Genomic DNA, 22,972 nt, shown 5'->3' with positions numbered 1-22,972 from the left:
GGCTCTGGATCCCAGCTGTCCCCTGAGGCAGACCAATTAATGTCTCAATTCCTCAGGCTGCTAATCTGTAAAGTAGGGGTAGAGATGATGCACAGATTAAATGGATTTGCCCTTGTAAAGCGCCCAGGGTGGTGCCCAGCAAAGAGTGAGTGCTCAATCAGTGTTAGTTCTTGTCTCAAGCTCTTGGGACATCACACAGTGTGGTGGGGGCAGAGCTGAGGGTGGAGCCCAGCTGTCCTGCACTCAGCCCAGGCTCCTCAGCCCCGCATCCATTCACCTGCTCACATGTGCGCACCATTTCTCCTTCTGTTTCACAGGATCATGATTTGCCATCTGGGCACGAGCTTAGGGGAGCTCTGGGAACAGCTCTACTCCCAGAAACCTGGGTGAAAATCATCTAGACCCAGCAGGGAAGTCTCTGCATCAGTCAGTGGGGCCTTGCTGGGCTGCCCTCCCGGTCCCCACGGCTGTTTCAAGGAGGGGCCTGAACACCAGGCCCTGGAAAACCCAACGATGATGTTGCTGGAGTTGGTCCCAGGGCTCACTCTGGGACAGGCATGGGCTCCTCCTCTCCACTGGTGAGTGCTGGCTCATGCCTGCACTGCTGCAAACTCTCGTCTGTTGCATGCAGCCACTACAAGGAGGCCTGGGTCCCACCCTCTGGCCGGCTCCCTGCCACAGCTGGGCCTTAGAAGCAGACGGTTTGGTGTCCTGTGTCATATCCTCCAGCTGACTTGGAATTTCAGCTCTAGCTGTGGTGGGCAGTGTCCAGGCACACTCACAAGCTCCCACAGCGGGCACCATCCCATGCTTCCATTTATATTCTGGATTTTTCCTCCAGCTGCTGGGGTTGCCACCTGGAGTGTATGGCAGCCCAGAAATGCAGGGGAGCTGACATCCTTGGGGGTGGGAGGTGGCGGATGAATGTCTCAGCCTCCTGATCTTCTGAGGGATGATTCCGAGGCCCATGCTGCCTGGTTCCCCAGCGGAACTGAGTTCAGTTGCCAGAGCAGGGATGCTCGTTGATGCATTCTCTGTTGGCTTCTCCTCATCCCTCACGCTTCCTGTTTCTGCACACCCGCTAATGGGCATTCTATGTTTTGGGGGGTTTTTTGAGACAGAATCTCCCTCTGTCGCCCAGGCTGAGGTGCAGTGGCGCGATCTCAGCTCAATGCAACCTCTACTTCCCACGTTCAAGTCATTCTCCTGCCACAGCCTCCTGAGTAGCTGGGATTACAGGCTCCCCCCACCATACCTGGCTAACTTTTGTATTCTTAGTAGAGAAGGGTTTCACCATGTTGGCCAGGCTGGTCTTGAGCTCCTGACCTCAGGTGATCCACCCGCCTCGGCCTCCCAAAGTATTGGGATGACAGGCGTGAGCCACCATGCCCGGCCCATTCTATGTTGTTTAATCCACATTTTTTGTTTGCTAGATTCAAGAGCAGAGAAAAGTAAAAGCTGAGACTTTAATAAACTCGAAAAGTTACATAGTAAGTAGCAGAACCAGAAACTTAACCGGCTCTGATTTAGCTCTTTTATATTTAACCACCTCAGGGCAGCACTGCTGAGACACTCTACAGTTAAGGAACAGGCTCATCCTACGGGGTCTGAACTGCTACCAAGTTGCCCCCACTGAGGTCACTCTTTCTTCACCTCCCCAGCTAAGTAAATTTCAGCCAGGGCTTAGGCTTGAAACATTGGCATCAGTATTTCTTTCTCTACATTTATTATTTAAAAACACACGCACAGTTGCAGAGAAGGAGCAATTGAACCCCGAGGTTGTGGCTTTTTCGGGGGTCTGTGACTCTCATCCCTCCATCCCCCATATCACCTCATCCGGAGCCTTGCACATAGCAGGGTTCAATGTGTCTGTCAAAGGATTAAATGTAGTAGTCACAGCTGATCAGAGGGCTGGGGGAGCCCCGTGAAGCACCCCCAAACATGCCCTGGAAGCAGTGGGCTGGCTCAGCTTCATAATTGGTAGAGCCCAGTTTAAAATGGGGCTGGAGGCAGTGGCTCACGGCTGTAATCCCAGTACTTTAGGAGGCTGAGGCGGGAGGATCACTTGAGGTCAGTAGTTTGAGACCAGCCTGGACAACACGGTGAAACCCTGACTCTACTAAAAAAAAAAAAAAAAAAAAAATTAGCAGAGCATGATGGCACACACCTGTAGTCCCAGTTATCTGGGAGGCTAAGGCAGGAGAATCGCTTGAACCTGAGAATCGGAGGTTGCCGTAAGCTGCTATTGGGCCGCTGCATTCCAGCCTGGGCAACAGAGTGAGACTTGGTCTCAAAAAAACCCCCCAACAAACAAAACAAAACAAAACAAAATAAATAAAACGAAAATGTAGGGAATCCTTGTTCAAAAAGGAAAAAAAAAAAGCTTGTTCCTTTCTCTTATCGCTTTCTCTTCTACCCATCATGATGTTTATATTTGCTGTAAGTTTCCCTCCGTCAGTATAGGGATATCTGTGGGGTGACCACAGATGCCCACAGATGCTTGTGGCCCCACTTCACAATTTGGTCCATGGGGCACACACCTCCACAATGACCCTCTGGCACCCCAGTTTGCCACAGGGGAATGACAGGGCAGCAGCAGTTGCTGGAGGAGGTAGAGTTAGCAGCTGAGAATCATCCCAGGGAGGTGTGGAAACAGAGGGAGGGGCCACCACCAGAGGCCCAAGCCCCGAAGAATGCTCCAGTGTCCCATCTGACTTCACTTACAAACCACAGGTTCAAAGATAGATAGATAGATTTTTTTTTTTTTTTTTTTTTTTTTGAGACAGAGTCTCGCTCTGTCGCCCAGGCTGGAGTGCAGTGGCACAGTCTTGGCTCACTGTAAGCTCCGCCTCCTGGGATCATGCCATTCTCCTGCCTCAGCCTCCTGAGTAGCTGGGACTATAGGCGCCCACCACCACACCTGGCTTTTTCTTTTTTTGGTATTTTTTAGTAGAGATGGGGTTTCACTGTGTTAGCCAGGATGGTCTCAATCTCCTGACCTCGTGATCCGCCTGCCTTGGCCTCCCAAAGTGCTGGGATTACAGGTGTGAGCCATGGCTCTCGGTCTTTTTAAATTTTTTTTTTTTTTTTGAGACGGAGTTTCGCTCTTGTTGCCCAGGCTGGAGTGCAGTGGCATGATCTTAGCTCACTGCAACCCCTGCCTCCCGCACTCAAGCAATTCTCATGCCTCAGCCTCTTGAGCAGCTGGGATCACAGGCACGCGCCACTGTGCCTGGCTAATTTTTGTATTTTTAGTAGAGACAGGGTTTCGCCATATTGGCTCAGGCTGGTCTCGAACTCCTGACCCCAGGTGATCTGCCCACCTCAGCCTTTCAAAGTGCTGGGATTACAGGCATAAGCCACCGTGCCCGGCCTCAAAGATAAAATTATCAAGTTTTAAGAAGGCGACTTCAGAGGATGAAACTCCAAGCCTGGGGCCCCTCCGACTGCGAGACCCCGGGTGACACTGCATCGGTCACATGATCAGGAAGCCGGCCTGGGCAACGAGTCTTGGAGCGTGGATACTTTAGGAGGGGTGTGTGTGTGTCACTCTTTCTCCCTGGCTACTTGGCAGTTGGCATTTCTTTGTACACACAAGATTCCCTGGGTTACTCCCACTGGCTCAGTGCCCAGGAGATTCAGTCTTCTGGTCTGTGGAGGTGCAGCTATCTCTAGGCAACACACATACATCCTCCCTGCCCCTAGCATGGGAACTCAGGAAGGCCCCTCCCTCCCGAGCTCTGCCCAGGCCCTGGGCTGACAGCTGCCTGATGCTTTCTGGCATTTACACTGTGTGGGGATGAGTAGATAAAGGTGCTAATAAGAGTGCTAATTAATCGCAGCAAGCTTTATAGCATTGCTGTTTTAATGCTGAAAGGAAAAGGCATTTCTGGGTTTCTCCCTTCCACCCGCTCTTCTGTACAGTTATTTCATCTGCTGTAGAGAATATGCAGATCACTAATAATGATTGAATCTGATCATCATTCGCCTCTGAGCTCCAAGGAGCATGCACAGCACATTCTTGACTCCTGCCCTCGGTCACAGAATTCAGGGATGGTTGGGAGGCAGAGAAGGGACGATGACCCGTTTTCTCAGGGGATGAGAGAAGACTTGATGTTCCCACTCTGACCTCTTGCCTTTTACTAGAAAGAAGACCTTGCTCCTGCTTTCCCGTGCATAGCTGTATATTAAGACTTCCAGGGTCGGCCAGGTGCGGTGGCTCACGCCTATAATCCCAGCACTTTGGGAGGCTGAGGTGGGTGGATCACTTGAGGCCAGGAGTTTGAGACCAGCCTGGCCAACGTGGTGAAACTCTGTCTCTATTAAAAATATCAAAATTAGCTGGGTGTGGTGGCACACGCCTGTAATCCCAGCTACTCGGAAGGTTGAGGCAGGAGAATTGCTTGAACCTGGGAGGCTGAGGTTACAGTGAGCTGAGATGGTAACACTGCACTCCAGCCTGGGCTACAGAGCAAGAATCCATCTCAACCAAAAAAAGAAAAAAAAACTTTTCAGGGTCACTTTGTGTATGTATTGGAGGTGGAAAGTCGCCTATGAAAATGTTTATTAGGTCTGCTTACATATCTAAAAGCTTATTCTAGAGAGACTGGAGTTCTGTTTCAGGTGTAGTTAATGACCCAGGGTCCAGGTGAAGAAAATCCAGGTACGCTCTTGGAGAGGAGAGAACAGGGTCAAAGATGAGCATAGGCTGCCTTTTGATTTAGTCAGGGCCCTGCAGGAAGCAGCTGGCACATTCAAAGGCTTAACAGAAAAGTTTATTAAGAGGATGATTTTAGAAGTCTAGGTAGGCGTATTAACCGTGTCCTAGCTTCTGTACACTTAGTGCTTTAATATCAGCCCTGCACCCGTAGGCTGCACATGTCTGAACAACTGGATGATGCTCCAGTACTTTTTTTCTTTTTTTTTTTTCTTTTTGAGATGGAGTCTAGCTCTGTCTCTAGGCTGGAGTGCAGTGGCATGATCTCAGCTCACTGCAACCTCTGCCTCTTGGGTTCAAGTGATTCTCTTGCCTCAGCCTCCTATGTAGCTGGGACTACAGGCATGCACCACCACGCCCAGCTAATTTTTTTGTATTTTTAGTAGAGATGGGGGTTTCGCCATGTTGTCCAGGATGGTCTTGAACTCCTGACCTCATGATCCACCCACCTCAGCCTCCCAAAGTGCTGGGGTTACAGGTGTGAGCCACTGCGCCCAGCCGTTGCCCGAATCCTCTTGCCTCAGACTCCTGCCTTCCTCTTTCCCCCCCCGCCGCACCCACTTCCTTGGGAGGAATCTTCTTGGGAGGTGGTGTAGGTGAACCCTTCAAATACAAACCAACCAATCCAGAGTCTACGCCCTCAATTCCCTCCATTGCTGGGCTCTCACTCTGACCACATCTACCTGCACTAAACACCCCAGGGTTAGGTGCCAGACATCTAGGGATGGCTCCGATGTCTGAGTCCACTGAAATTACTCACACTTGCCAGTGCTACATCTGCCCACTGTGCCTTGCTCATTTCATCCCGATGAACCACAGGGAAGGCTCTTGCCCGTGGTTGCCGCCTTCCTCTGTCTCAAAACCAAGCATGTTGCTTTTCCGTGTGGCCCCTGTGGGTACCATAGACAGTCTTTTCAATGTCAGTTGTCTGCTGATCTGTTGACCTTGCAGCACCTAAATAAAGTAAAACCCATTAGACAGCAGGGCTGAGGCAAACGAGGAGAATGAAATATCCAGGGAGTGGCTGTTGTGCCAAATCCCTATTAACTCCAATGGGGATGGCACCAGGTTCAACAGGCCAAAGAAGAGACCCAGATCCAGCAGATGAGACATGGGGCTTTACTGGGGGATTACCGACAGGGGAGGGTTCAGCGGCAGTGAGTCCAACAGGATGAAGCACACAGCTCAGCAGCTGTGGGCTGGGCGGGAGAACCACCACTGCTTACAAAAGCATGCAGTTTACACAGTATTCTTACTTAGCACCCTCCCTTAACCATCTCCACCTGGGCACCTTCATTTAACCCAAAACCATGGGCCTCGATCCCCTGTATGGCCTGTGTTCCACAGACTGGCTGGGGGTTCAGATGTTCCTCATAGAGAAGGAATGACTCTCTGGGTTGGCTCCTCCTGGATTCCTTAGCTCGGAATTCTGAGCGTGCGTTCAGGTGCGCCTGCCTTACGGGGTCATTCTTGAGATGTGCTCAAGTTATTGCCATCAGATGCATCTACTAAACAGTAGCCAGGAAGCTGCTGTGCCCCTTAGGCCTGCCCGGGCAAGAGGAGGGAGCCAGGTTAATAGACCCCGGCATAGAGCTTAGCCTTGGAGGGGGGTGCCCAGCAGATGTGGCCAGAAGGAGAAGAGCAGAGCCATTAAAGGGGCTTCAGTCTGAAGCCCTTTAGGGAGGAGTCAGGAATACCTTCCCCAGCATTTCTCTCTTCCTGCCTCCCATCTCCAGGTGGGGGCTCCCATTCGCTGGATCCAACCAGACAGAGCAGGACAGTTCCTGGAGCCCCAGAAGAGTGGCGAGTGGAGGAGTGATCTGCTGGGGAATGGAGTTGCATCAGAAGATATGGAACCATTGAGAGGACCTTTCTTGGTGAATGGCCAGGTGCTTTAGAAATGAGTGGGGTGACTCAGAAGAGTCCATGGCCTAAGGAGCCTCCATGTTGGTGCCTGGGGAAGATCTATACAGGATGGGTGTGTCTCAGAGTGGGATAGGCCAGCATCTCTCAAACCTGTACTGTGGATACAAACCCCCACAGGAGTCTTGCTAAAATTCAGATTCTGACTGAGGGGCTTGGGGTGGTGAGTGAGGTGCTGCATTTCTTACAAGCTTCCAGGTGCTGCCTGTGCAGCCGGTCCACGGACCACACACTGAGTAGCCAGCCAGCCTAGGCTGCCCTTGGTCTCTCTTTCCCTCTGCTCATGGGGACTGGGCTTGTCACGCTGTCCCAGTCACTCATTTCTCTCTGACATATCCTCCCCAGCTCTTTTCCATCTGTTCATTGCTCCCGAGTGTCTCTGAAATTTATTTTTCTCCTTCCATATCAGGTGAGGGTAGATAAAAGCATTTCTTACCATCTGGCCAGAAATCCACTTCCCTAAGATAGCCTGACCTGGGGTAACTTAAAACTTAAAAACAAAACAAAACAAAAACAACAAAAAGGAAGTTTAATTGGTGGCAATTAACACAAACAAATTGGTTTGACACAGCTGCAATTATCAGTTTTCCCTTCTCACCCTGAATCTACAGTTCATTTCTCCCTTTGCCAGAGAAAGACCCAGGAAGGATTTTTGAGAAGCTGGAGGTCCCCACCTAGCTTGGGTGGGTTCTGTGGGCCCCTGACTGATAGCTGTCTTTGTGGTCAGGGACTGGGGCGTGGAAGGACTGGGCAGAGGAGGGAGCTGCCGTTTTACTGAGCCTCTGCTCTATGCCAGGCAACGTGCCAAGGTCAGCATTTGTCACCAGTCTCACCATCAGCCTGCAGTGGCACTAGTAGCCCATTTTTATGGAGGGGGAATTGAGGCTTGGCTAGGTGTCATGGCAAAGCTGAATTTGGTTTTGTGTCTGATTCTTAAATCAATGTTCATTGTTCACTACCCCGTATGGCTTCCAAACACGACCAAGGGTTGGGTGAGTAAGGCATTTCCCTTGGGCACTAGATTTGGGAGGGGGATTTTTTAAAAACTAGGTAATCAAGATATACAATATTAAAATCAAAATTCAAAGCTCCTCAATCCACAATGAAAAAATTATGCAAATTTGAAATAAAGACAGGGTCCTATAGGGCTGGGACTAGAGTGAGAGGTAGGAGGCCAAGGGCAGCGCTGGGTCTGGTCTTTGTTTAACATTGGGATGTTTTGTTCATCGTGGATTTTTTTTTTTCTCAGACGCATTCTGCACAAGTGGGGGAATTTAATTTACCCTGTAAATGGGGGCAAAAATGTTTTCCTTGGAAGTGTGCAAAGAACCTGGCCTGGCAGGGCAGGTACTAAGTGAGCATTAGCCCTCTTTGCTTCTTTTCCTTTCCCTGACTTCCTCTCTCTTCCCATCTGGCTTACTTTCTTTCCTCAAAGCTGCCTAAAACTTAGTTCCCAGCTGGGCCTCGGGGAAGGTGCTGCTTTAGCAGGGATTCCCTGGGAGTCTGACATTGAGGACCCTGGCAAGTGCATCAGCTGGGGAGACAAACCTGGCAAATATGTTGAGTTTGGGGGTCACCCCCTTAAATTTGGAGGCACGTACTTCACTGGCCTTACCCTAGTTTACCCAGCTCTTCTTCAAAAGCGTAGAGAAATCTTTACCCTGTCATTTTCCCACCTGCCGGCCTCCCTGGTTGAACTGGAGGAAAGTAGGGGGTCCACATGGTCATTAAAGGCAGGAGGAGAGGAACCAGGACCCCTTGTAGATGCCTAATGGTGTTCACGTTTTGAGATCCAATATTGCCTCCTCTACAAACGGAGAAGCTGGAACGCTCGGTGCCTTTAACACCTTTGAATGATGTAATTTCTTCCAGATGTGGTGGATAGGGGTGATGCTCCCAAATGGCTCTGCTTTCAGGCTTTGTTCATGAGTTAGTGGTAGGCAGGGGGCAGGGTCTGGATCTACTATGCTTAGGGCATTGGGTGAGAGGAATACCACACGGACCCTTGGCCCTCCTGGGGGTCACCTGGCCTTTCTCCTTTTCCCATCCTCCCAGGTGTGCCTTTGGGAAGGGTCTCTCCCACCCACTGTGGCTTGGAGCAGGCCCTCCCTGGACAGCGGTTCTGTTCCTGCTGAGTGAAAAGGAAGAAGCACTTGGCTCTCCCTCCAGGAGGTGCATGAAGATTAATTAGGTAAGTCTGTAAAGAATTGGGAAGTGAGAAGTGTGGCTCGTGTCTTTCTCCAGGAACAAAATATTTCAATGGGGTGGGGAGAATTCTCTGACCTTGGTCAAGGTTCCTGGGGCTCAGCCCTGGGAGGGGACTGTCCTTCTGTCCCTGCCTTGCTCTCCTCGGTCTCCCAGACCCAGGGTGATCTTTTCCCTCTGTCTCCTTTGCCAGCAAATCAATTTGGGCAGGGAAAGGAACAAGGCTATTACAGTTAACACCACTCCACCCGAGAGTCGCTGGGTCCTCGCTATTCATCATTCCTAATTAATTAAAAAGTAATTACTTATGGATCTGACTTTCATTATTTACACCCCCCGGGCTGTGAGGATATTACTTTCCTCAGTCCCTCTGGTTCCCTAAGCTGCTTTGGTGCCAGCAATTGCAGCGGGAAGTGTGACGAGGTCCAATCACACACAGCATCCCAGTAAGGGGATTTAAGTCCCCATCAGAGGCCGTGCATCTGTAGCCCCCGCTGACGGCCCAGGAGGGAACTCTGAGGAGGTAGAGATACCCTGGTCTGCTCCATGTGGCAGGTTAACCCTAGGACGATTGGAACCGCCTCTAAACCTTGCTGCTCATTGTATGGCCGTCAACCAGCATCCACATCGTCTGGCTGCTTATTAGAAATGCAGATGCTCCATCTCCAGCCCAGATCTGCTGAATCAGAATCTGCATTTTAACAGCATCCCCCAGGCCCCCGCAGCACATTCGAGTGTGAGAAGCGCTGCCCCAGCAGACAGAAGCAAAACCAATCACACCCGCACCGACTCTCGCGGGTTCTGTGCACAGCTGTGCAGGTTGTGTACTGCACCGCACCTGGGCCCCCACTATGCGGGGGGCTTCCTAGCCTGCTCCCCGACCGTTTAGTCCTCTTCAGTGGCTTTCCTGCTCTGGAAAGTTATTTGTTCAGGGCTCTATCTGTTGCTCTTGTCTGAGCGTGTCTAATCTGATAAATGAATCCACGTTAATTACCCACGGGTGTGGGGGCGACATGTTTCCCTCCTCCTGGCCTGTAACAAAGTTGCAACATAAAAGGGCATTGGATGCCTGAGATTTTGTTTAAGGCTCATGAACTGTGTGCATTTGGAGAAGTGATTTCTCCGGGCTTCCTTTCTTCTATGGGAGATACGGATGCTCCCAGTCTTAGAGCAGGTGTGAAGAGTGGCCGGGCACAGGGCAGACACAGTTAGTTCAGTGGTTATCATCATCGTTGCCCAACCTGAGGCTCAGCCCCAAAGTCTCCACAAGCTGACTGGGGTACACCTGGACCTGGGACACGGTGTCCAGGGATGGTCTATTATTTTTCTGCGTTTGTGACTGGGGTCTTCTGGGCAGAGATGGGGGCCTTGGGGAACTCTTTAGACAGGTCTTGAGTGCCATGAATTTCTCGAACAGAGAAATAGGATTGAGGCTTGCTGAGTAATGGAGTTGGGGTTTAAGATGGAGCCAGACATTCCATCCCCTTCCCCTGTCTCTGCTACTTGGGGTGCTGGGAGGATGAAAGATGGAGTATGCTGTGGGTCTTGGCAGTCACCCTGCCTTGAGCAGGGACTATGAACGCTTTCAGAAGGGGGGTCCGAACGTTGTCAGACTCATGTGGTGACACTGGCCTCACCAGGAAGGTGGCAGCCACAGCCACCCAGTTGTCTCTGCCTTTACCAGTGGATTTATCTTAGTGTTTAACAGTGCATTAGAGATGAGCGTAACAGGAGCTGGGAAGGGCATGGGATGGGCCAGGAGAGGAAGGTGGATGTGGACCAGCGGGATGATGGAGGCAGGAGGGGGAAAAGAAAGTCACATCTGCAGGTGAGTCTCACAGCTTGTTTGTTTATTGAGACAGAGTCTCACTCTGTCACCTAGGCTGGAGTGCAGTGGCGCCACCTTGGCTCACTGCAACCTCCACCTCCCAGGTTTAAGCGATTCTCCTGCTTCAGCCTCTCGAGTAGCTGGGATTACAGGTGCGTGCCACCACGCCCAGCTAATTTTTGTATTTTTTTTTTTTTGTTGTTGTTAGTAGAGATGGGGTTTCACTGTGTTGGCCAGGCTGGTCTTCTGGTCTCGAACTGCTGACTTCAGGTGATCCACCCGCCTCTGCCTCCCAAAGTGCTGGGATTACAGGCATGAGTCACTGTGCCTGGCCGAGTCTCACAGTTTAGACCATGGACCCTGGGATGGTGCTTGGTATGCTGAGGAGGGAATCAACCTCAAAAAAGCTGAGTCTGCAAATGTTGTATGAGAAGGTGTGACTCCAGCCTTCCCCTTCCCCGCCCGGCCTCTGGCCCTTTGTGTGCTGCTATCCAACCCCGATGATATTGCTCAGCCATCATTGGCATGGGCAGGCCGCACCTGTGGTCACCACACCAGCTGCTGTCCACCCCCACAGTTCTGAGGATGGGACCCCGTCTCTCTTCCCCACAACTTTCTCCCTTTCTTCTCCCGATCACACAGGACAGGCTAACACTGATGTTAATTGGCATGTTGTTTTCACTGCAGTGGAAGGTTCACACTGTCTGGGTTTGGTTCTTTGTATTTTCCACTCCCCTATCCCAGGGAGTCATTGTGCCTCTTTGTCTTAGGGAACTTGCAGGGTTGAAGGTAGAAGCTGTAGAGCCCAACTCACTCCTCCTGACTCCTGTGAAAGGATCGGCTCAGGAGGACGTGGTGCTGGGTGGCTGAGATTGGGAAGACAGAGGGCTGAGGCTTTTCAGGGACAGATATAAAAGTGGAGAAAGAAGAGATTCTTCCAGAATAGGATGGAGATGACCCCCACCCCTGAGTTCTGCAGCTGGCTCCCCTGAGATGCCCAGGGAGTAGGGGTTGTGGAGAGTGGGGTGGAGGGCAGGTACCAGGGTTCCCCCTCAACATAGTCTAAGCCTTAACCTAGCACAGATGCTGGAGAGCTGCTGGACGTCCAGGACCAGTATAGACAGACCACAGACAGGCTCCTCAAGAGTTTTACTTTGCAGGGATGTCTCTCTCCTTCAATATGACCCTGGGGAGGGAGCCCCAACATTGAAAAGGATTGTTTCTTGTCATCCCCATGGGATGGGGCTTGGAGTCAGATTGAATTTGACTTAAAGAAAATAAAGTCATGCACCATTTCTTGCACCCTTGAGATGTTGATTGCAAATTTATTCATGGCATAGCCATGGAGGGAGGGGAGGAAATGACTTCATTAAATGAATGGCTTTTCATTTCCAGGCCTCTTAACTTCTTGTTCATCATCTCCACCTTGCCCAGCTAGTGGATATGGTGAAAGGAAGTAACCAAAGTGGTGGCAGTTTCTGGCCTTGATTAAAAGCGTTTGCATTTAGCCGTCTGTGTTGACACGTACACAGATGTGGAGGAGCTCATCCCCTACCCTGAGGAACCCTCTCTAACAGTCACGCTGAGCTACCCAGAGGGTGCCTGTTCTGTGCAAGAAACCCGTACACTGCTCCACCCGCCCACAGACGCGTATACTTAGGTGCCTTCCACCAAACCTCCAGTGATTCCGGAGCCAGTGAACACAGACTGGGGAAACTCAAGGGTCGGGGTCTTGCAAGGCACTCTCTAACAGGCTGATGTCAGCCACACAGGATCTAGCACTCAGTGCCTGTGCTTCCCAAGTAACGCTAGAGTCCCAGCCTCCACTTGAGCACAGGAAACCCAATCTGTTACAGACAGATTCCCTAGTGCAGAGATTGTTGGGAACCCCTGAGGAATACTTCCACATTCCCAGATCAGGCCGTCCCAGCCAGTTATCAGAGCCCGCCTGCTGCTCTGCTCCTTTTTTTTTTTTTTGGAGACAGTTTGTCTCTGTTCCCTAGGCTGGAGTGCAGTGGTGCGATCTTGGCTTCACTGCAATCTCCGCCTCCTGGATTCAAGCGGTTCTCAAGGCCTCAGCCTCCTGAGTAGCTGGGGCATGTGCCACCATGCCCGGCTAATTTTTTATATTTTTAGTAGAGACGGGGTTTCACCGTGTTAGCCAGGATGGTCTCGATCTCCTGACCTCGTGATCGGCCTCCCAAAGTGCTGGGATTACAGCCATGAGCCACCGCACCCAGCCTGCTCTGCTCGTTTGGCCACCTTGTAACTAGCTCCCCCAGGCTTCTGTCCACTGCCTCTCCATGTGGTTTTGCCTTAAGTGTAAGAGGCGCACTAGTGCGTTGCTGGGGCTGGCTGGTACCGGTATACCAGTGCTGATTATTGAATTTCAGGAGTTTCTCAAGCTTGGTAGCTTTGAATTGGCTATGGTGATTGTACTGACACCATGGAAATTGGCAAATGCTGCAAACCAGAAATCTTCCTCTCCCACTTTCCAGCTCCCAGAGAGCCAGTTGTTAAATATTTGGCAGCACACCACTGGGTGCCTCCCGTTAGCTCCCCACAGGCTGGACTACCTATAGACTTCCCAAAGGCCTGGGCAGGCAGAGGGAATTACAATCCAGAAAAGAAAACACAGGTGTCCTGCCTACTCCCAGAATCCATGGGGTTCCCTCCTTCCTCCCTCATCTCAGCCCCAACTTTGACTTTGATTCAGCCTTATGCTCCCTGCTCCAGGAGTGTCTGAGGCAGGTCTCCCTCCTCGAGTCCAGGCCTCCAATCCTCTGAAGTGCCCTGGGGAAAGGAAACTTTTATACTTGAAAGCAGCTATAATTTCAGAGGAAGTTTTCATTGCTATGCAGAGCATCTGTTCTCCATATCAAACTTGCTGGCTTCTTCTGATCTTCATTTTAAAGCTGGAAATGGGTGCCAACTTTGCAAAACCAAGAGGTCCATGAAGAGGGTAATCCCCTAAACAAGGGTTCAGTCTGCCCTCACTGAGAGATTCAGATTTGTGTCTCTAGATTAAAAACACACACAAACAGCAACTACAGGAAGCTCTCAAAACAAGGCTTTCTTGTCTGTATTTGTGTGTGCATGTGTGTGTGTATATCCAGTGACAATGCTGAATTTCACCTGAGCGCCCCTGTCCCTGGAAAAGAGCCGAGGTTACAGGAATCCCCTCACCCTCTGTTCGGAAAACAGCTTGCTGCAAAGGCATATCTTTCTTCTCATGACTTAGAGAAAACTCTGGGATGCCTCCCATGTTTACCTATGTATGGCAGGGACGGACACTGGCCTTCCAGATTCTCGATCTTGGCCTCATCAGTGATTTGCAAAATGCTGGTCCCTATTGGTCAATGGGAACAAAGTGGCTCTTAGCGAAACTTTGGTTCTGCTTCTCTCCTTTCTCCAGACCTCTGCACTTTGGCCCACTCTCAGCACACAGTCCCTCCTGAGAACAGGCTGGACTCAGGTGGAAACATTCTCCCTGTCCACTGTCCACCCAGGCCACATTTTCATCCACTTCCCCACAGTGGTTCTTTCTAGCTTTGTTTGTTGTTTTTTTATTTAAAAAAAAAAGCCTCTTTTTTTTTTTTTTTTTTTTTTTAGATGGTATATAAATCCTTACCCCTGACTGGTCAGAGAGCCGCTCCTTGTAGAGTACTCCCACATGCATGCAACATAAACCTGCCCTTGAGACACTTGGAGATCTCTTGGTCACAGCGTTCTCCCTATTTTAGTGTCCCCTAGACCCTCACCCCCTTGCAATAATAATCCTTGTGGATAAAGTCTCTCCTTACAAAGTCTGGATTTATTTATTTTTTTGTTTTGAGATGGAGTCTCGCTCTGTCACCCAGGCTGGAGTGTAATGGTGAGATCTCAGCTCACTGCAACCTCCGCCTCCCAGGTTCAAGTGATTCTCCTGCCTCAGCCTCCTGAGTAGCTGGGATTAGAGGTGCCCACCACCATGGTCAGTAATTTTTGTATTTTTAGTAGAGATAGGGTTTCACCATGTTGGCCAGGCTGGTCTCGAACTCCTGACCTCCGGTGATCAACCTGCCTCAGCCTCCAAAATTGCTGAGATGACAGGCGTGAGCCACTATGCCTGGCCAAAGTCTAGATTTATTTTCACTCAACCCCAGCCTCCACTAGAGTGTCAGATGCATGAAAAGAATGGGCCAGTCTGGCAATAAGTCTAGTGTGGCTGGGGGATAAGACTTAGGCAAAAAAAAAAAAAAAAAAAAACCAAAACACACACACACACAAAAACACAGGTTCCATCAGAACCAGTGACGGGGAAGCAGGTCATGATCTTGCATGTTCAGAGGAAAGGGAGATCTGAGGATGAGGCTGCTGTCTGTGGGCACAGAGAGGGCTGAAGACACTCTCTGTCCTCTCTGGAACCTTACTAAGGAAATGAGAACTCCATGCTCACAGTCATATGGTGCCTGGCTCTGGTGGGAGAACGTTTCCTCTACCAGCTTAGGTTCGTGTGGTGGGGGGCCTGCGAATAAACAGGTTAACAGGAGGAAAGACAGGTTTGTGTCACATGCACGTGGGAGTACTCTGTAAGGAGGAGCTCTCTGAACAGCCAGGGGTAAGGATTTATATACCAGCTTAATGGGTGGGAGGGATGGGGTGGTTGGAGGGCAGGGTTAGGACTTTAGTGGGAAAGCATAAAAGGCTTGGACAGGCTGGGCACAGTGGTTCACATCTGTAATCCCAGCACTTGGGGAGGCTGAGGCGGGTGGATCACAAGGTCAGTTCAAAACCATCCTGGCCAACAGGGTGAAATCTTGTCTCTACTAAAAATATATTAAAAAAAAAAAAAAAAGGTTGGACATGGTGGCACATGCCGGTAATCCCAGTTACTTGGGAGGCTGAGGCAGGAGAATCGCTTGAACCTGGGAGGTGGAGGTTACAGTGAGCTGAGACTGCACCACTGCACTCCAGACTGGTGACAGCAAGACTCTGTCTCAAAAAAAAAAAAAAAAAATGCTTGGACAAGGCTTATGTTGTGGACATAATGTTTGTATCCCCACCAGATTCATGCACTGGAACCCCAACCCTCAATGTGATGAGATTGGATGTAGGGCAATTAAGGGGTCATTAGGTCAAGATGAAGTCATGGAGGCGGGGCCCTCAGAGAGGATTAGAACCCTTGCAGGAGACACCAGAGAGCCTGTTGTCTCTCCCCCTCTGCCATGTGAGGACACAGTAAGAAGGCGGCTGCCTGTAAGTCAGGAAGGGAGCCCTCACCAGAACCCGACCCTGCTGATGCCCTGCTCACAGACTTCCGGCCTCCAGAACTGAGAGAAATAAACGTCTTTCATTTAAGCCACCTGGTCTATGACATTTTGTTCGGCAGCCTGAGCTGATGGGGTCAGCTCGTTTACACAGTATTTGTGGAATGTCACAGTGTTAAAGGTCAGTTGCCTTCGTGTCTGGAGACTCCCCCAGTGGGGGCGATGGCAGCTGACTTCTCGGGAATCTCTGTTTTCATCAGATAAGGGAAGCTCAGAAAAGATCCCTTTCTGCATCTGCCATATCTCAAATGTCTTCAGTTTAAAAGAGTCTTTCTGTGATCCTGGTGGGCTGTCAGCCCCTCCTGCTCAATTGTGCTTTCAGTCTTGTTACAGCGTGGAGACCACCAGGCCCAGAGACACACAGGGCCAGGGACACTGAGGAATCAGAGAAACCTGCCAGGGGTGGGCATGACTTAGGCTCAGCCCTTCAGCATACAGCGTCCTCCTCTCATTGGTGAGGCATCTCTCTGAAACTTTCACGTGCTTCGTCTCCATTCTCTCGACCTCTCCTCTTGACATAGGCAGGCAGCAGCCATCTCACCAACTGGCAAGGAACCCTCTGACCCATGAGGTTGGATAATTGCAGCATGGAAGTCTGCATGACTCCTGGGAGAGTCGGGAGGAGAACCAGCTCGTCCGCCATCTCTTCCAGGGTCATTTCCACCAGGATTTGGATAAGCGGAGGGAAGAGAAGTCTTCTAGGATTGGGGGCTGTGGAACAGAGGCACAGGGATGAGGGTGAGCCTGTGGGGTGGCAGGGAGAAAGGACGCTACCCCAAGGGAGCAGAAGGGTGCATGGGGCGAGATCATGAAGAACTTCACATGTCAGGCAGAGGAATTTGGTTGGATGGCATGGGGGGCCGAGTCAGGAGTGACACGTTAAAGGCCTGAGCTAGGCCAGGTGCGGAGGCTTATGCCTGTAATCCCAGCACCTTGGGAGGTTGAGGTGGATGGATCACGAGGTCAGGAATTCGAGACCAGCCTGGCCAGCATGGTGAAAGCCCGTCTCTACCAAAAATATAAAAATTAGCCAGGCGTGGTGGCGTGCGCCCATAATCCCAGCTACTCAGGAAGCTGAGGCAGGAGAATCGCTTGAATCTGGGAGGCGGAGGTTGCAGTGAGCCGAGATCACGCCACTGCACTCAAGCCTGGGCAACAGACCTAGACTCCTGTCTCAAAAAAAAAAAAAAAAAAAAAAAAAAAAAAAATTGCTGCAGTGTTCTGGGATGTAATATACCCCTAGACTCTGAGATGCAGAGACTTGTCATACACCGACTGCCAGTGATTTCATACTGAGCACAGCCAGGGCGTCTCAGCCCAGGGACCTGAGACTCTGCAACCTGCAGAGCTTTGCCAACCTCTCCTCCCCCAGCCTTCCAAGGAGGAGAGACATCCCGCATAGTGGATTACACGTGTGTATGGTTTTTAACTGTCCAGGGTCCATTCTCCTTTCTAACAGCATCCTGGTTTTCATACGCAGGGTCCTGGTTTTCATAGGCAGGCCTGTGGTTCTGCTGAGGCTGGTTCCACCCCAGGCTGTGGTGGAGCACATGGCTGAGGCTGAACCAATGAGTGGCTTCCGCCCTCTGGCCTCTGGGATTGGCTCAGGGATCGACACATGACCTGAGATGGACCAATTGGAGCCAATAAGCCTTCGTTCTGGGCCTTTTGAATTGAGCTCCAGGGCCTGCACACTCTCTCTGTCTGTGCTGGGGGCTGGGGTTTGTGAGCTGGGGATTTCTATAGAAAAAAAAAAATGATGCCAGTTCAGAGAGGCAGAGCCAGGAGAGGAAGAGGAGCTGGGACCTTGAACCCAGATCTGTTCAGCACCAGTCCCACTGGTCCTTGGAGGTTCAAGTTATGTTGGCCTAAAAATTCCCTTTTTTGATGGTGTCAGCTTGAGTCGGGTTTTTCCACGTTCAAGCAGAGGAGAACCAACCTCCACATTGGGTCAGCTCCTGGGTCCTCCTGGTTGTACAGAGTCTGGGGAGGAGGCAGACGCAAAATAAAACTAAGCACCCCTCCACACCCCGACAAAGCAAAACAAAAGCCAAACAAAAGAAGGGGGTCAGGGGAACTAAACGCATGTACCACGTAAATGTTAAACCAGAGGGAGGCGGTGGAAGAAATGAGGAGTGTGGAAATGAGAGACAAGTTTCAGGAGTTTGGCTGCAGGTTATGAACAGAATCACCTTTGATGTTCTTTGAGAGGTTCCAATAGAGATTTTAATTGAATTTCATTCATTCTGGGCTAACAAAGTGGCATTTACTTGTAACATTCCTCAAAGCGTAGATCGTACAGACTTTTTGCCGGGCTGTGATAAGAACGGCGGCTACCATTTATTGAGTACGTACTGTGTGCCGGGCACCATGCTAAGTCCTTTATGTGTTTTATCCTCTTATAACAACCCTAGCAGGTGGCAGGTGAGCACTATCATTACCCCACTTTTATATGTGAGGGACCCAAAGTTTAGGGGAGAAGTAATTTGCTAAGGTCACACAGCTGGGAAGGGGACGGGGAAGGAACAACCACCCCCAGAGGCTGAGTTATTTAATGTGGTGCTTGGATGAAGGAAGCCACATGTATAAGTGTGCTTTCATTTTTTTACTTTTTTTGAAATGTTAAGACTGGGGTCTCTCTCTGACACCCAGGCTGGAGTGCAGTGGCACAATCATGGCTCACTGCAACCTCCATTTCTCAGGCTCCAGCAATCCTCCCACTTCAGTATCCCATGTAGCTAGGACTGCAGGTGTGGGACCATACCCAGCTAATTTAAAAAAAAAAAAAAATATATATATATATATATTTATATATTTATATATAGAGACAGGATCTCCCTATGTTGTAGATACAGGATCTCCCTATGTTGCCCAGGTTGGTTCCAAACTCCTGGCCTCAAGTGCTCCACCTGCCTTGGCCTCCCAAAGTGTTGGGGTTATAGTTGTGAGCCATCATGCCTGGCTGAGATGTGTTTTTATTTATTTATTTATTTATTTATTTATTTAAATCTTACTGTAGCTCCTGGCCACCTTGGCATGGCCCGGGTGTTTTTTAGAAATGCAGTCTTAGGCACCACCCCAAACCTATTGAACCAGAACCTGTATTATAACAACGCCCACCGCATTCCTACACACCTAAGTGTGAGCGGTATCCCTGCAGCCAGCCCCCCATTGCCCATTGTACACTTCCCTGCAGACCTGATCCTCATATGCAATTTAACCCTGAGGCTGGACAAACTGCTCTTATGTCTGCAGGAGGGGTTTATGGAATTCAGACCTGTGGCACATCTTATTATATCCAAACCCTTATTATACCCAGAAAATGTCCTTTTGCCAGTGAGAGAGAGGACGACCATCCCATCCATCAGTAGGAAGATTCAGGCTTAGCTCTTTTTAAGGGACTCACCCCTATTTTAACTGGGACAGCCAGTGGCAACATTCTCCAAGCCACACTCCTTTTCACATTCTACCAGTTGGCATGCTTTCTGTTACGATATATGGAAAACTTGACTCAAAGTGTCTTAAAAAAATTAAAGGGATTAATTGGTGTGTGTGCAAGTCCAGAGGTAAAGTATACTTCAGGTGAGAGTTGATTCAGTAGCTCAATGGTTTCTCCAAAGAACTGTATATTTCCCCTCCATTTCCATACTGTGCCCTCCATGGCATGGCCTTCTTCTGGGGCTGCCTGGCTCCTCTTTACTTGCAGGGATCCATGCTTTATTTTTATTTTTATTTTTTTATGGAGTCTCACTCTGTTACCCAGGCTGGAGTGCAGTGGCATGATCTTGGCTCACTGCAACCTCTACCTCCCAGGTTTAAGCAATTCTCCTGCCTCAGCCTCCTGAGTAGCTGAGACTGCAGGTGTGCACCACCACACCTGGCTAATTTTTGTATTTTTAGTAGAGACAGGGTTTCACTATGTTGACCAGGCTGGTCTCGAACTCCTGACCTCAGGTGCAGCCCACCTCGGCCTCTCAAAGTGCTGGGATTGCAGGTATGAGCCACTGCACCCAGCAGAGCCATGATCTTTCAATCCAAGTAATATGGGATCCTGCCATCTGATTCCACCCAACTCACCGCCACTGAAGCTTCCAGCCTCTGCATTGCCCTGACATTTCCTCCACATTCCTCCATTCATTTCTACTTCTGTGCTTTGTTTATGCTATTCCTCTCTGTTACCTTAAAAAAAAAATCTCCTTTTATGATTGTAAATGTGATGCTTTTTCATTGTAGAAACTTACAAATCCACAGAAAGTTTGAAGAAGAAAGTGAAAAAACTTCCTAACCCCATTCAACTAAAGATATTCACTGTGGGTGTGTTGGTGGACTCCTGGCTGACAGCTTTTCAATGCCGGGGAGCACAGGCACAGACCTGTAAGGCACAGTCGTTTGATTTGCTGAGGAGGGAGGGAGCCTGGGGCAGGTGTGTGAGGAGCCCCTTGGCTGAGGCAGGAACTGCTTGCTATTTGGCGTGGGTGCCTTGATGAGGCTCTGCTGGGCTTCACGCCCCTTCCTCTGCGCACTCTCCGGAGGGGAAAGGCTTTCTTTCCTGTGCGAAGTGGCCTCCGAGTGGGAGATCAAACTTTAGAGAGGGCTGAAAAAGCAATTAACTTCACTCAAAGTGAAGGATATTGTTTTGTGCCACTAGATGATTTTCTTTTCCCCAGAAAAATTACACCCTCAAAATCAACATTTGATTTAGTCTTTGTTCATTTTAAGAATGATGTGAGGATATGCCCAGACAACATGGGACTTTATAAAAAAATATGATGCAGTTGAAATGATTTTAAGACTGGATATAATTTTGCATTTCCTTTCTGGAAAGCCGGTACCAATTTACACCCTACCAGCGGTGTACAAAGAAGGCCTAGTTCCTCATAACCTTAGCAGCATTGAGAATTATAATTTAGAAATCATTCATTTGATGGCAAAAATATTGCTTTCTTATATGTTTCTTTGCTTACAGTGAAGCTATTAATAATTATTCTTCCCATCTTTCGTTTTCTATCTTGTTTTTCAGAAAAGATTTCTGTTTCTGCCCATTTTTTCCTCGTTGCTTTCTATGAGCTCTTTACATATTGTGGATAGCATCCCTTGATTTTATACAGAGGTCCTTGGTTCTCACATTACTACAGTCTGAGTTCCTGAAGTTATAATAATATTGCAACACAAAAATACGGTGCAGTGGCTTACACCTATCATCTCAGCACTTTGGGAGGCTGAGGTGGGAGGGTCACTTGAGGTCAGGAGTTTGAGACCAGCCTGGCCAACATGGGGAAACCCCATCTCTAGTAAAAATACAAAAATTAGCCAGGCGTGGTGGCATGCCTGTAATTCCAGCTACTTGGGAGGCTGAGGCACGAGAATCGCTTGAACCCGGGAGGCAGAGCTTGCAGTGAGCTGACATCGTGCCATTGCACTCCAGCCTGGGTGACAGAGCAAGACTCCGTCTCAAAAAAAAAAAAAAAAAAAAAAAAAAATTCATTGTTGGGCTGATCTCTTATAAACCTTCCCCTCTTCCTGCATCCCTTAAACTTAACGCCAGCATGTTTCCCCACCCTGTATTATCATATTTATAGGTCTGCCTGTTCCTGTTAGCCATATGTTGCCAACACTCTGAAGGATAATGCAAGACAATTTCAAATTTTGCAAAAGATGCAGAATTTCCTGAGGTTGATCACAGTGATTATGGAGAATCATGTTCATCGCGTGCAAAGCTCCTGGCCAATGAGGATATGGCAGAGTTCTTAGCCGGTTAACAATTACAGAAGAGAAAATCTACAAGGCTGATGAAATGACAGGCACTTCAAACGAGAGAGATTTGAATTTTAGAGGATTAAGACAGGCCGTTGGGAAAATTGATCATGCCTTCCAATATTTTTTTGCAAAAAATGTCCTTTTTGTAAAAATGTCCTTTTTGGGATTGTGCTGCAAAAGTCAAACGTGAAATCAAGGCTATTGGATCGTATGTTCTATCAGACAATCTCGTCAGGAAAAGTATGTCCCCACAAATCACTATCTTGTTCTTTTTTCATCTGAGGAATTAAAAAGTTGCATTAATAGCCTACTTTGTCACATGTAAGCTAAAAGAAACTGTTTCATAATTTGTCTTTTTTTCTAAATATAAAATTACAATTAAACATTTATTTCTTTCCGTTTTTTTTTTTTTTTTTTTTTTTTTTTTTTTTTTTTTTTTAGATGGCACCTCACTCGGTTGCCAGGCTGGAGTTCAGTGGCACGATCTTGGCTCACTGCAACCTCCACCCCCAGGTTCAAATGATTCTCCTGCCACAGCCTCCTGAGTGGCTGGGACTATAGGTGCGTGCCAGCATCCCCAGCTAATTTGTGTAGTTTCAGTAGAGAGGAGGTTTCACCATGTTGGCCAGGATGGTCTCGATCTCTTGACCTCATGATCCACCCGCCTCGGCCTACCAAAGTGCTGGGATTACAGGTGTGAGCTACCGCACCTGGCCTCTTTCTATCTTTTAAAGTGGATTCACTTTGTGGTCTTCCTTTACCCCCAGTCCTAATTTTTCTTGACTGATGAGGACCTTCAATATTTTAATTTGGGTCTTTGTAACAAGGATGTGCACTTCCGTCAGTTGCCAGTTTGAGGCACTACAGGGTCTCCCGGCCCATGCCTAAAGTTCTGGTGCAGGTGTCTTCCCTCGGTTGATCCTCCTAGTGCCTGGGGATCCCCTTAGAGTACACAGGGAACCCAGGACATGAAGCATTTCTCCTGGAAGCCAATTTGTGGTGCACAGGCTCAGAGCCCTGGCTGTGCAAGCTCCCATCGATACTATGGCTGGACCCTGCTGGACTTGGCTCTGCAACAAAAGCCAGTCACAGTTACTACTCAAACACAGGACAGCCGTTGCCAGGCTTGTCGCCCCTGGAAATGCTTCTGTGTCAAACAGCTCCTGGATGGACAAAGGGCATCCTTGCTGTAGTTCTGGGCTGACCACATGCAAGGGTGGCTTCACGTGTCCT

At 49.4% G+C, this 22,972-nt stretch overlaps 1 long non-coding RNA gene across 2 annotated transcripts in view; it reads left to right on the top strand.

Annotated features, from left to right (window-relative positions):
* Window positions 1-491: 491 nt before the first annotated feature.
* Window positions 492-22,972, top strand: part of LOC105469108 (uncharacterized) — a 28,168-nt gene continuing 5,687 nt past the window's right edge. Inside the window, exons 1-4 of one of the 2 annotated variants that reach the window (XR_979816.2) lie at window positions 492-578; window positions 6,454-6,606; window positions 8,696-8,831; window positions 9,039-9,113. This is a non-coding gene — a long non-coding RNA (uncharacterized lncRNA). Of the gene's footprint in view, window positions 579-6,453; window positions 6,607-8,695; window positions 8,832-9,038; window positions 9,114-22,972 lie in introns of those variants that run through there. The other variant, XR_011615291.1, reaches the window with a different exon arrangement.

The sequence above is a fragment of the Macaca nemestrina genome, chromosome 17 (assembly GCF_043159975.1).
Source record: "Macaca nemestrina isolate mMacNem1 chromosome 17, mMacNem.hap1, whole genome shotgun sequence".
In the NCBI taxonomy this organism is placed as follows: domain Eukaryota; kingdom Metazoa; phylum Chordata; class Mammalia; order Primates; family Cercopithecidae; genus Macaca; species Macaca nemestrina.
Note: the sequence above shows the minus strand (reverse complement) of the source record. Positions and strands in the feature narration are given on the sequence as shown.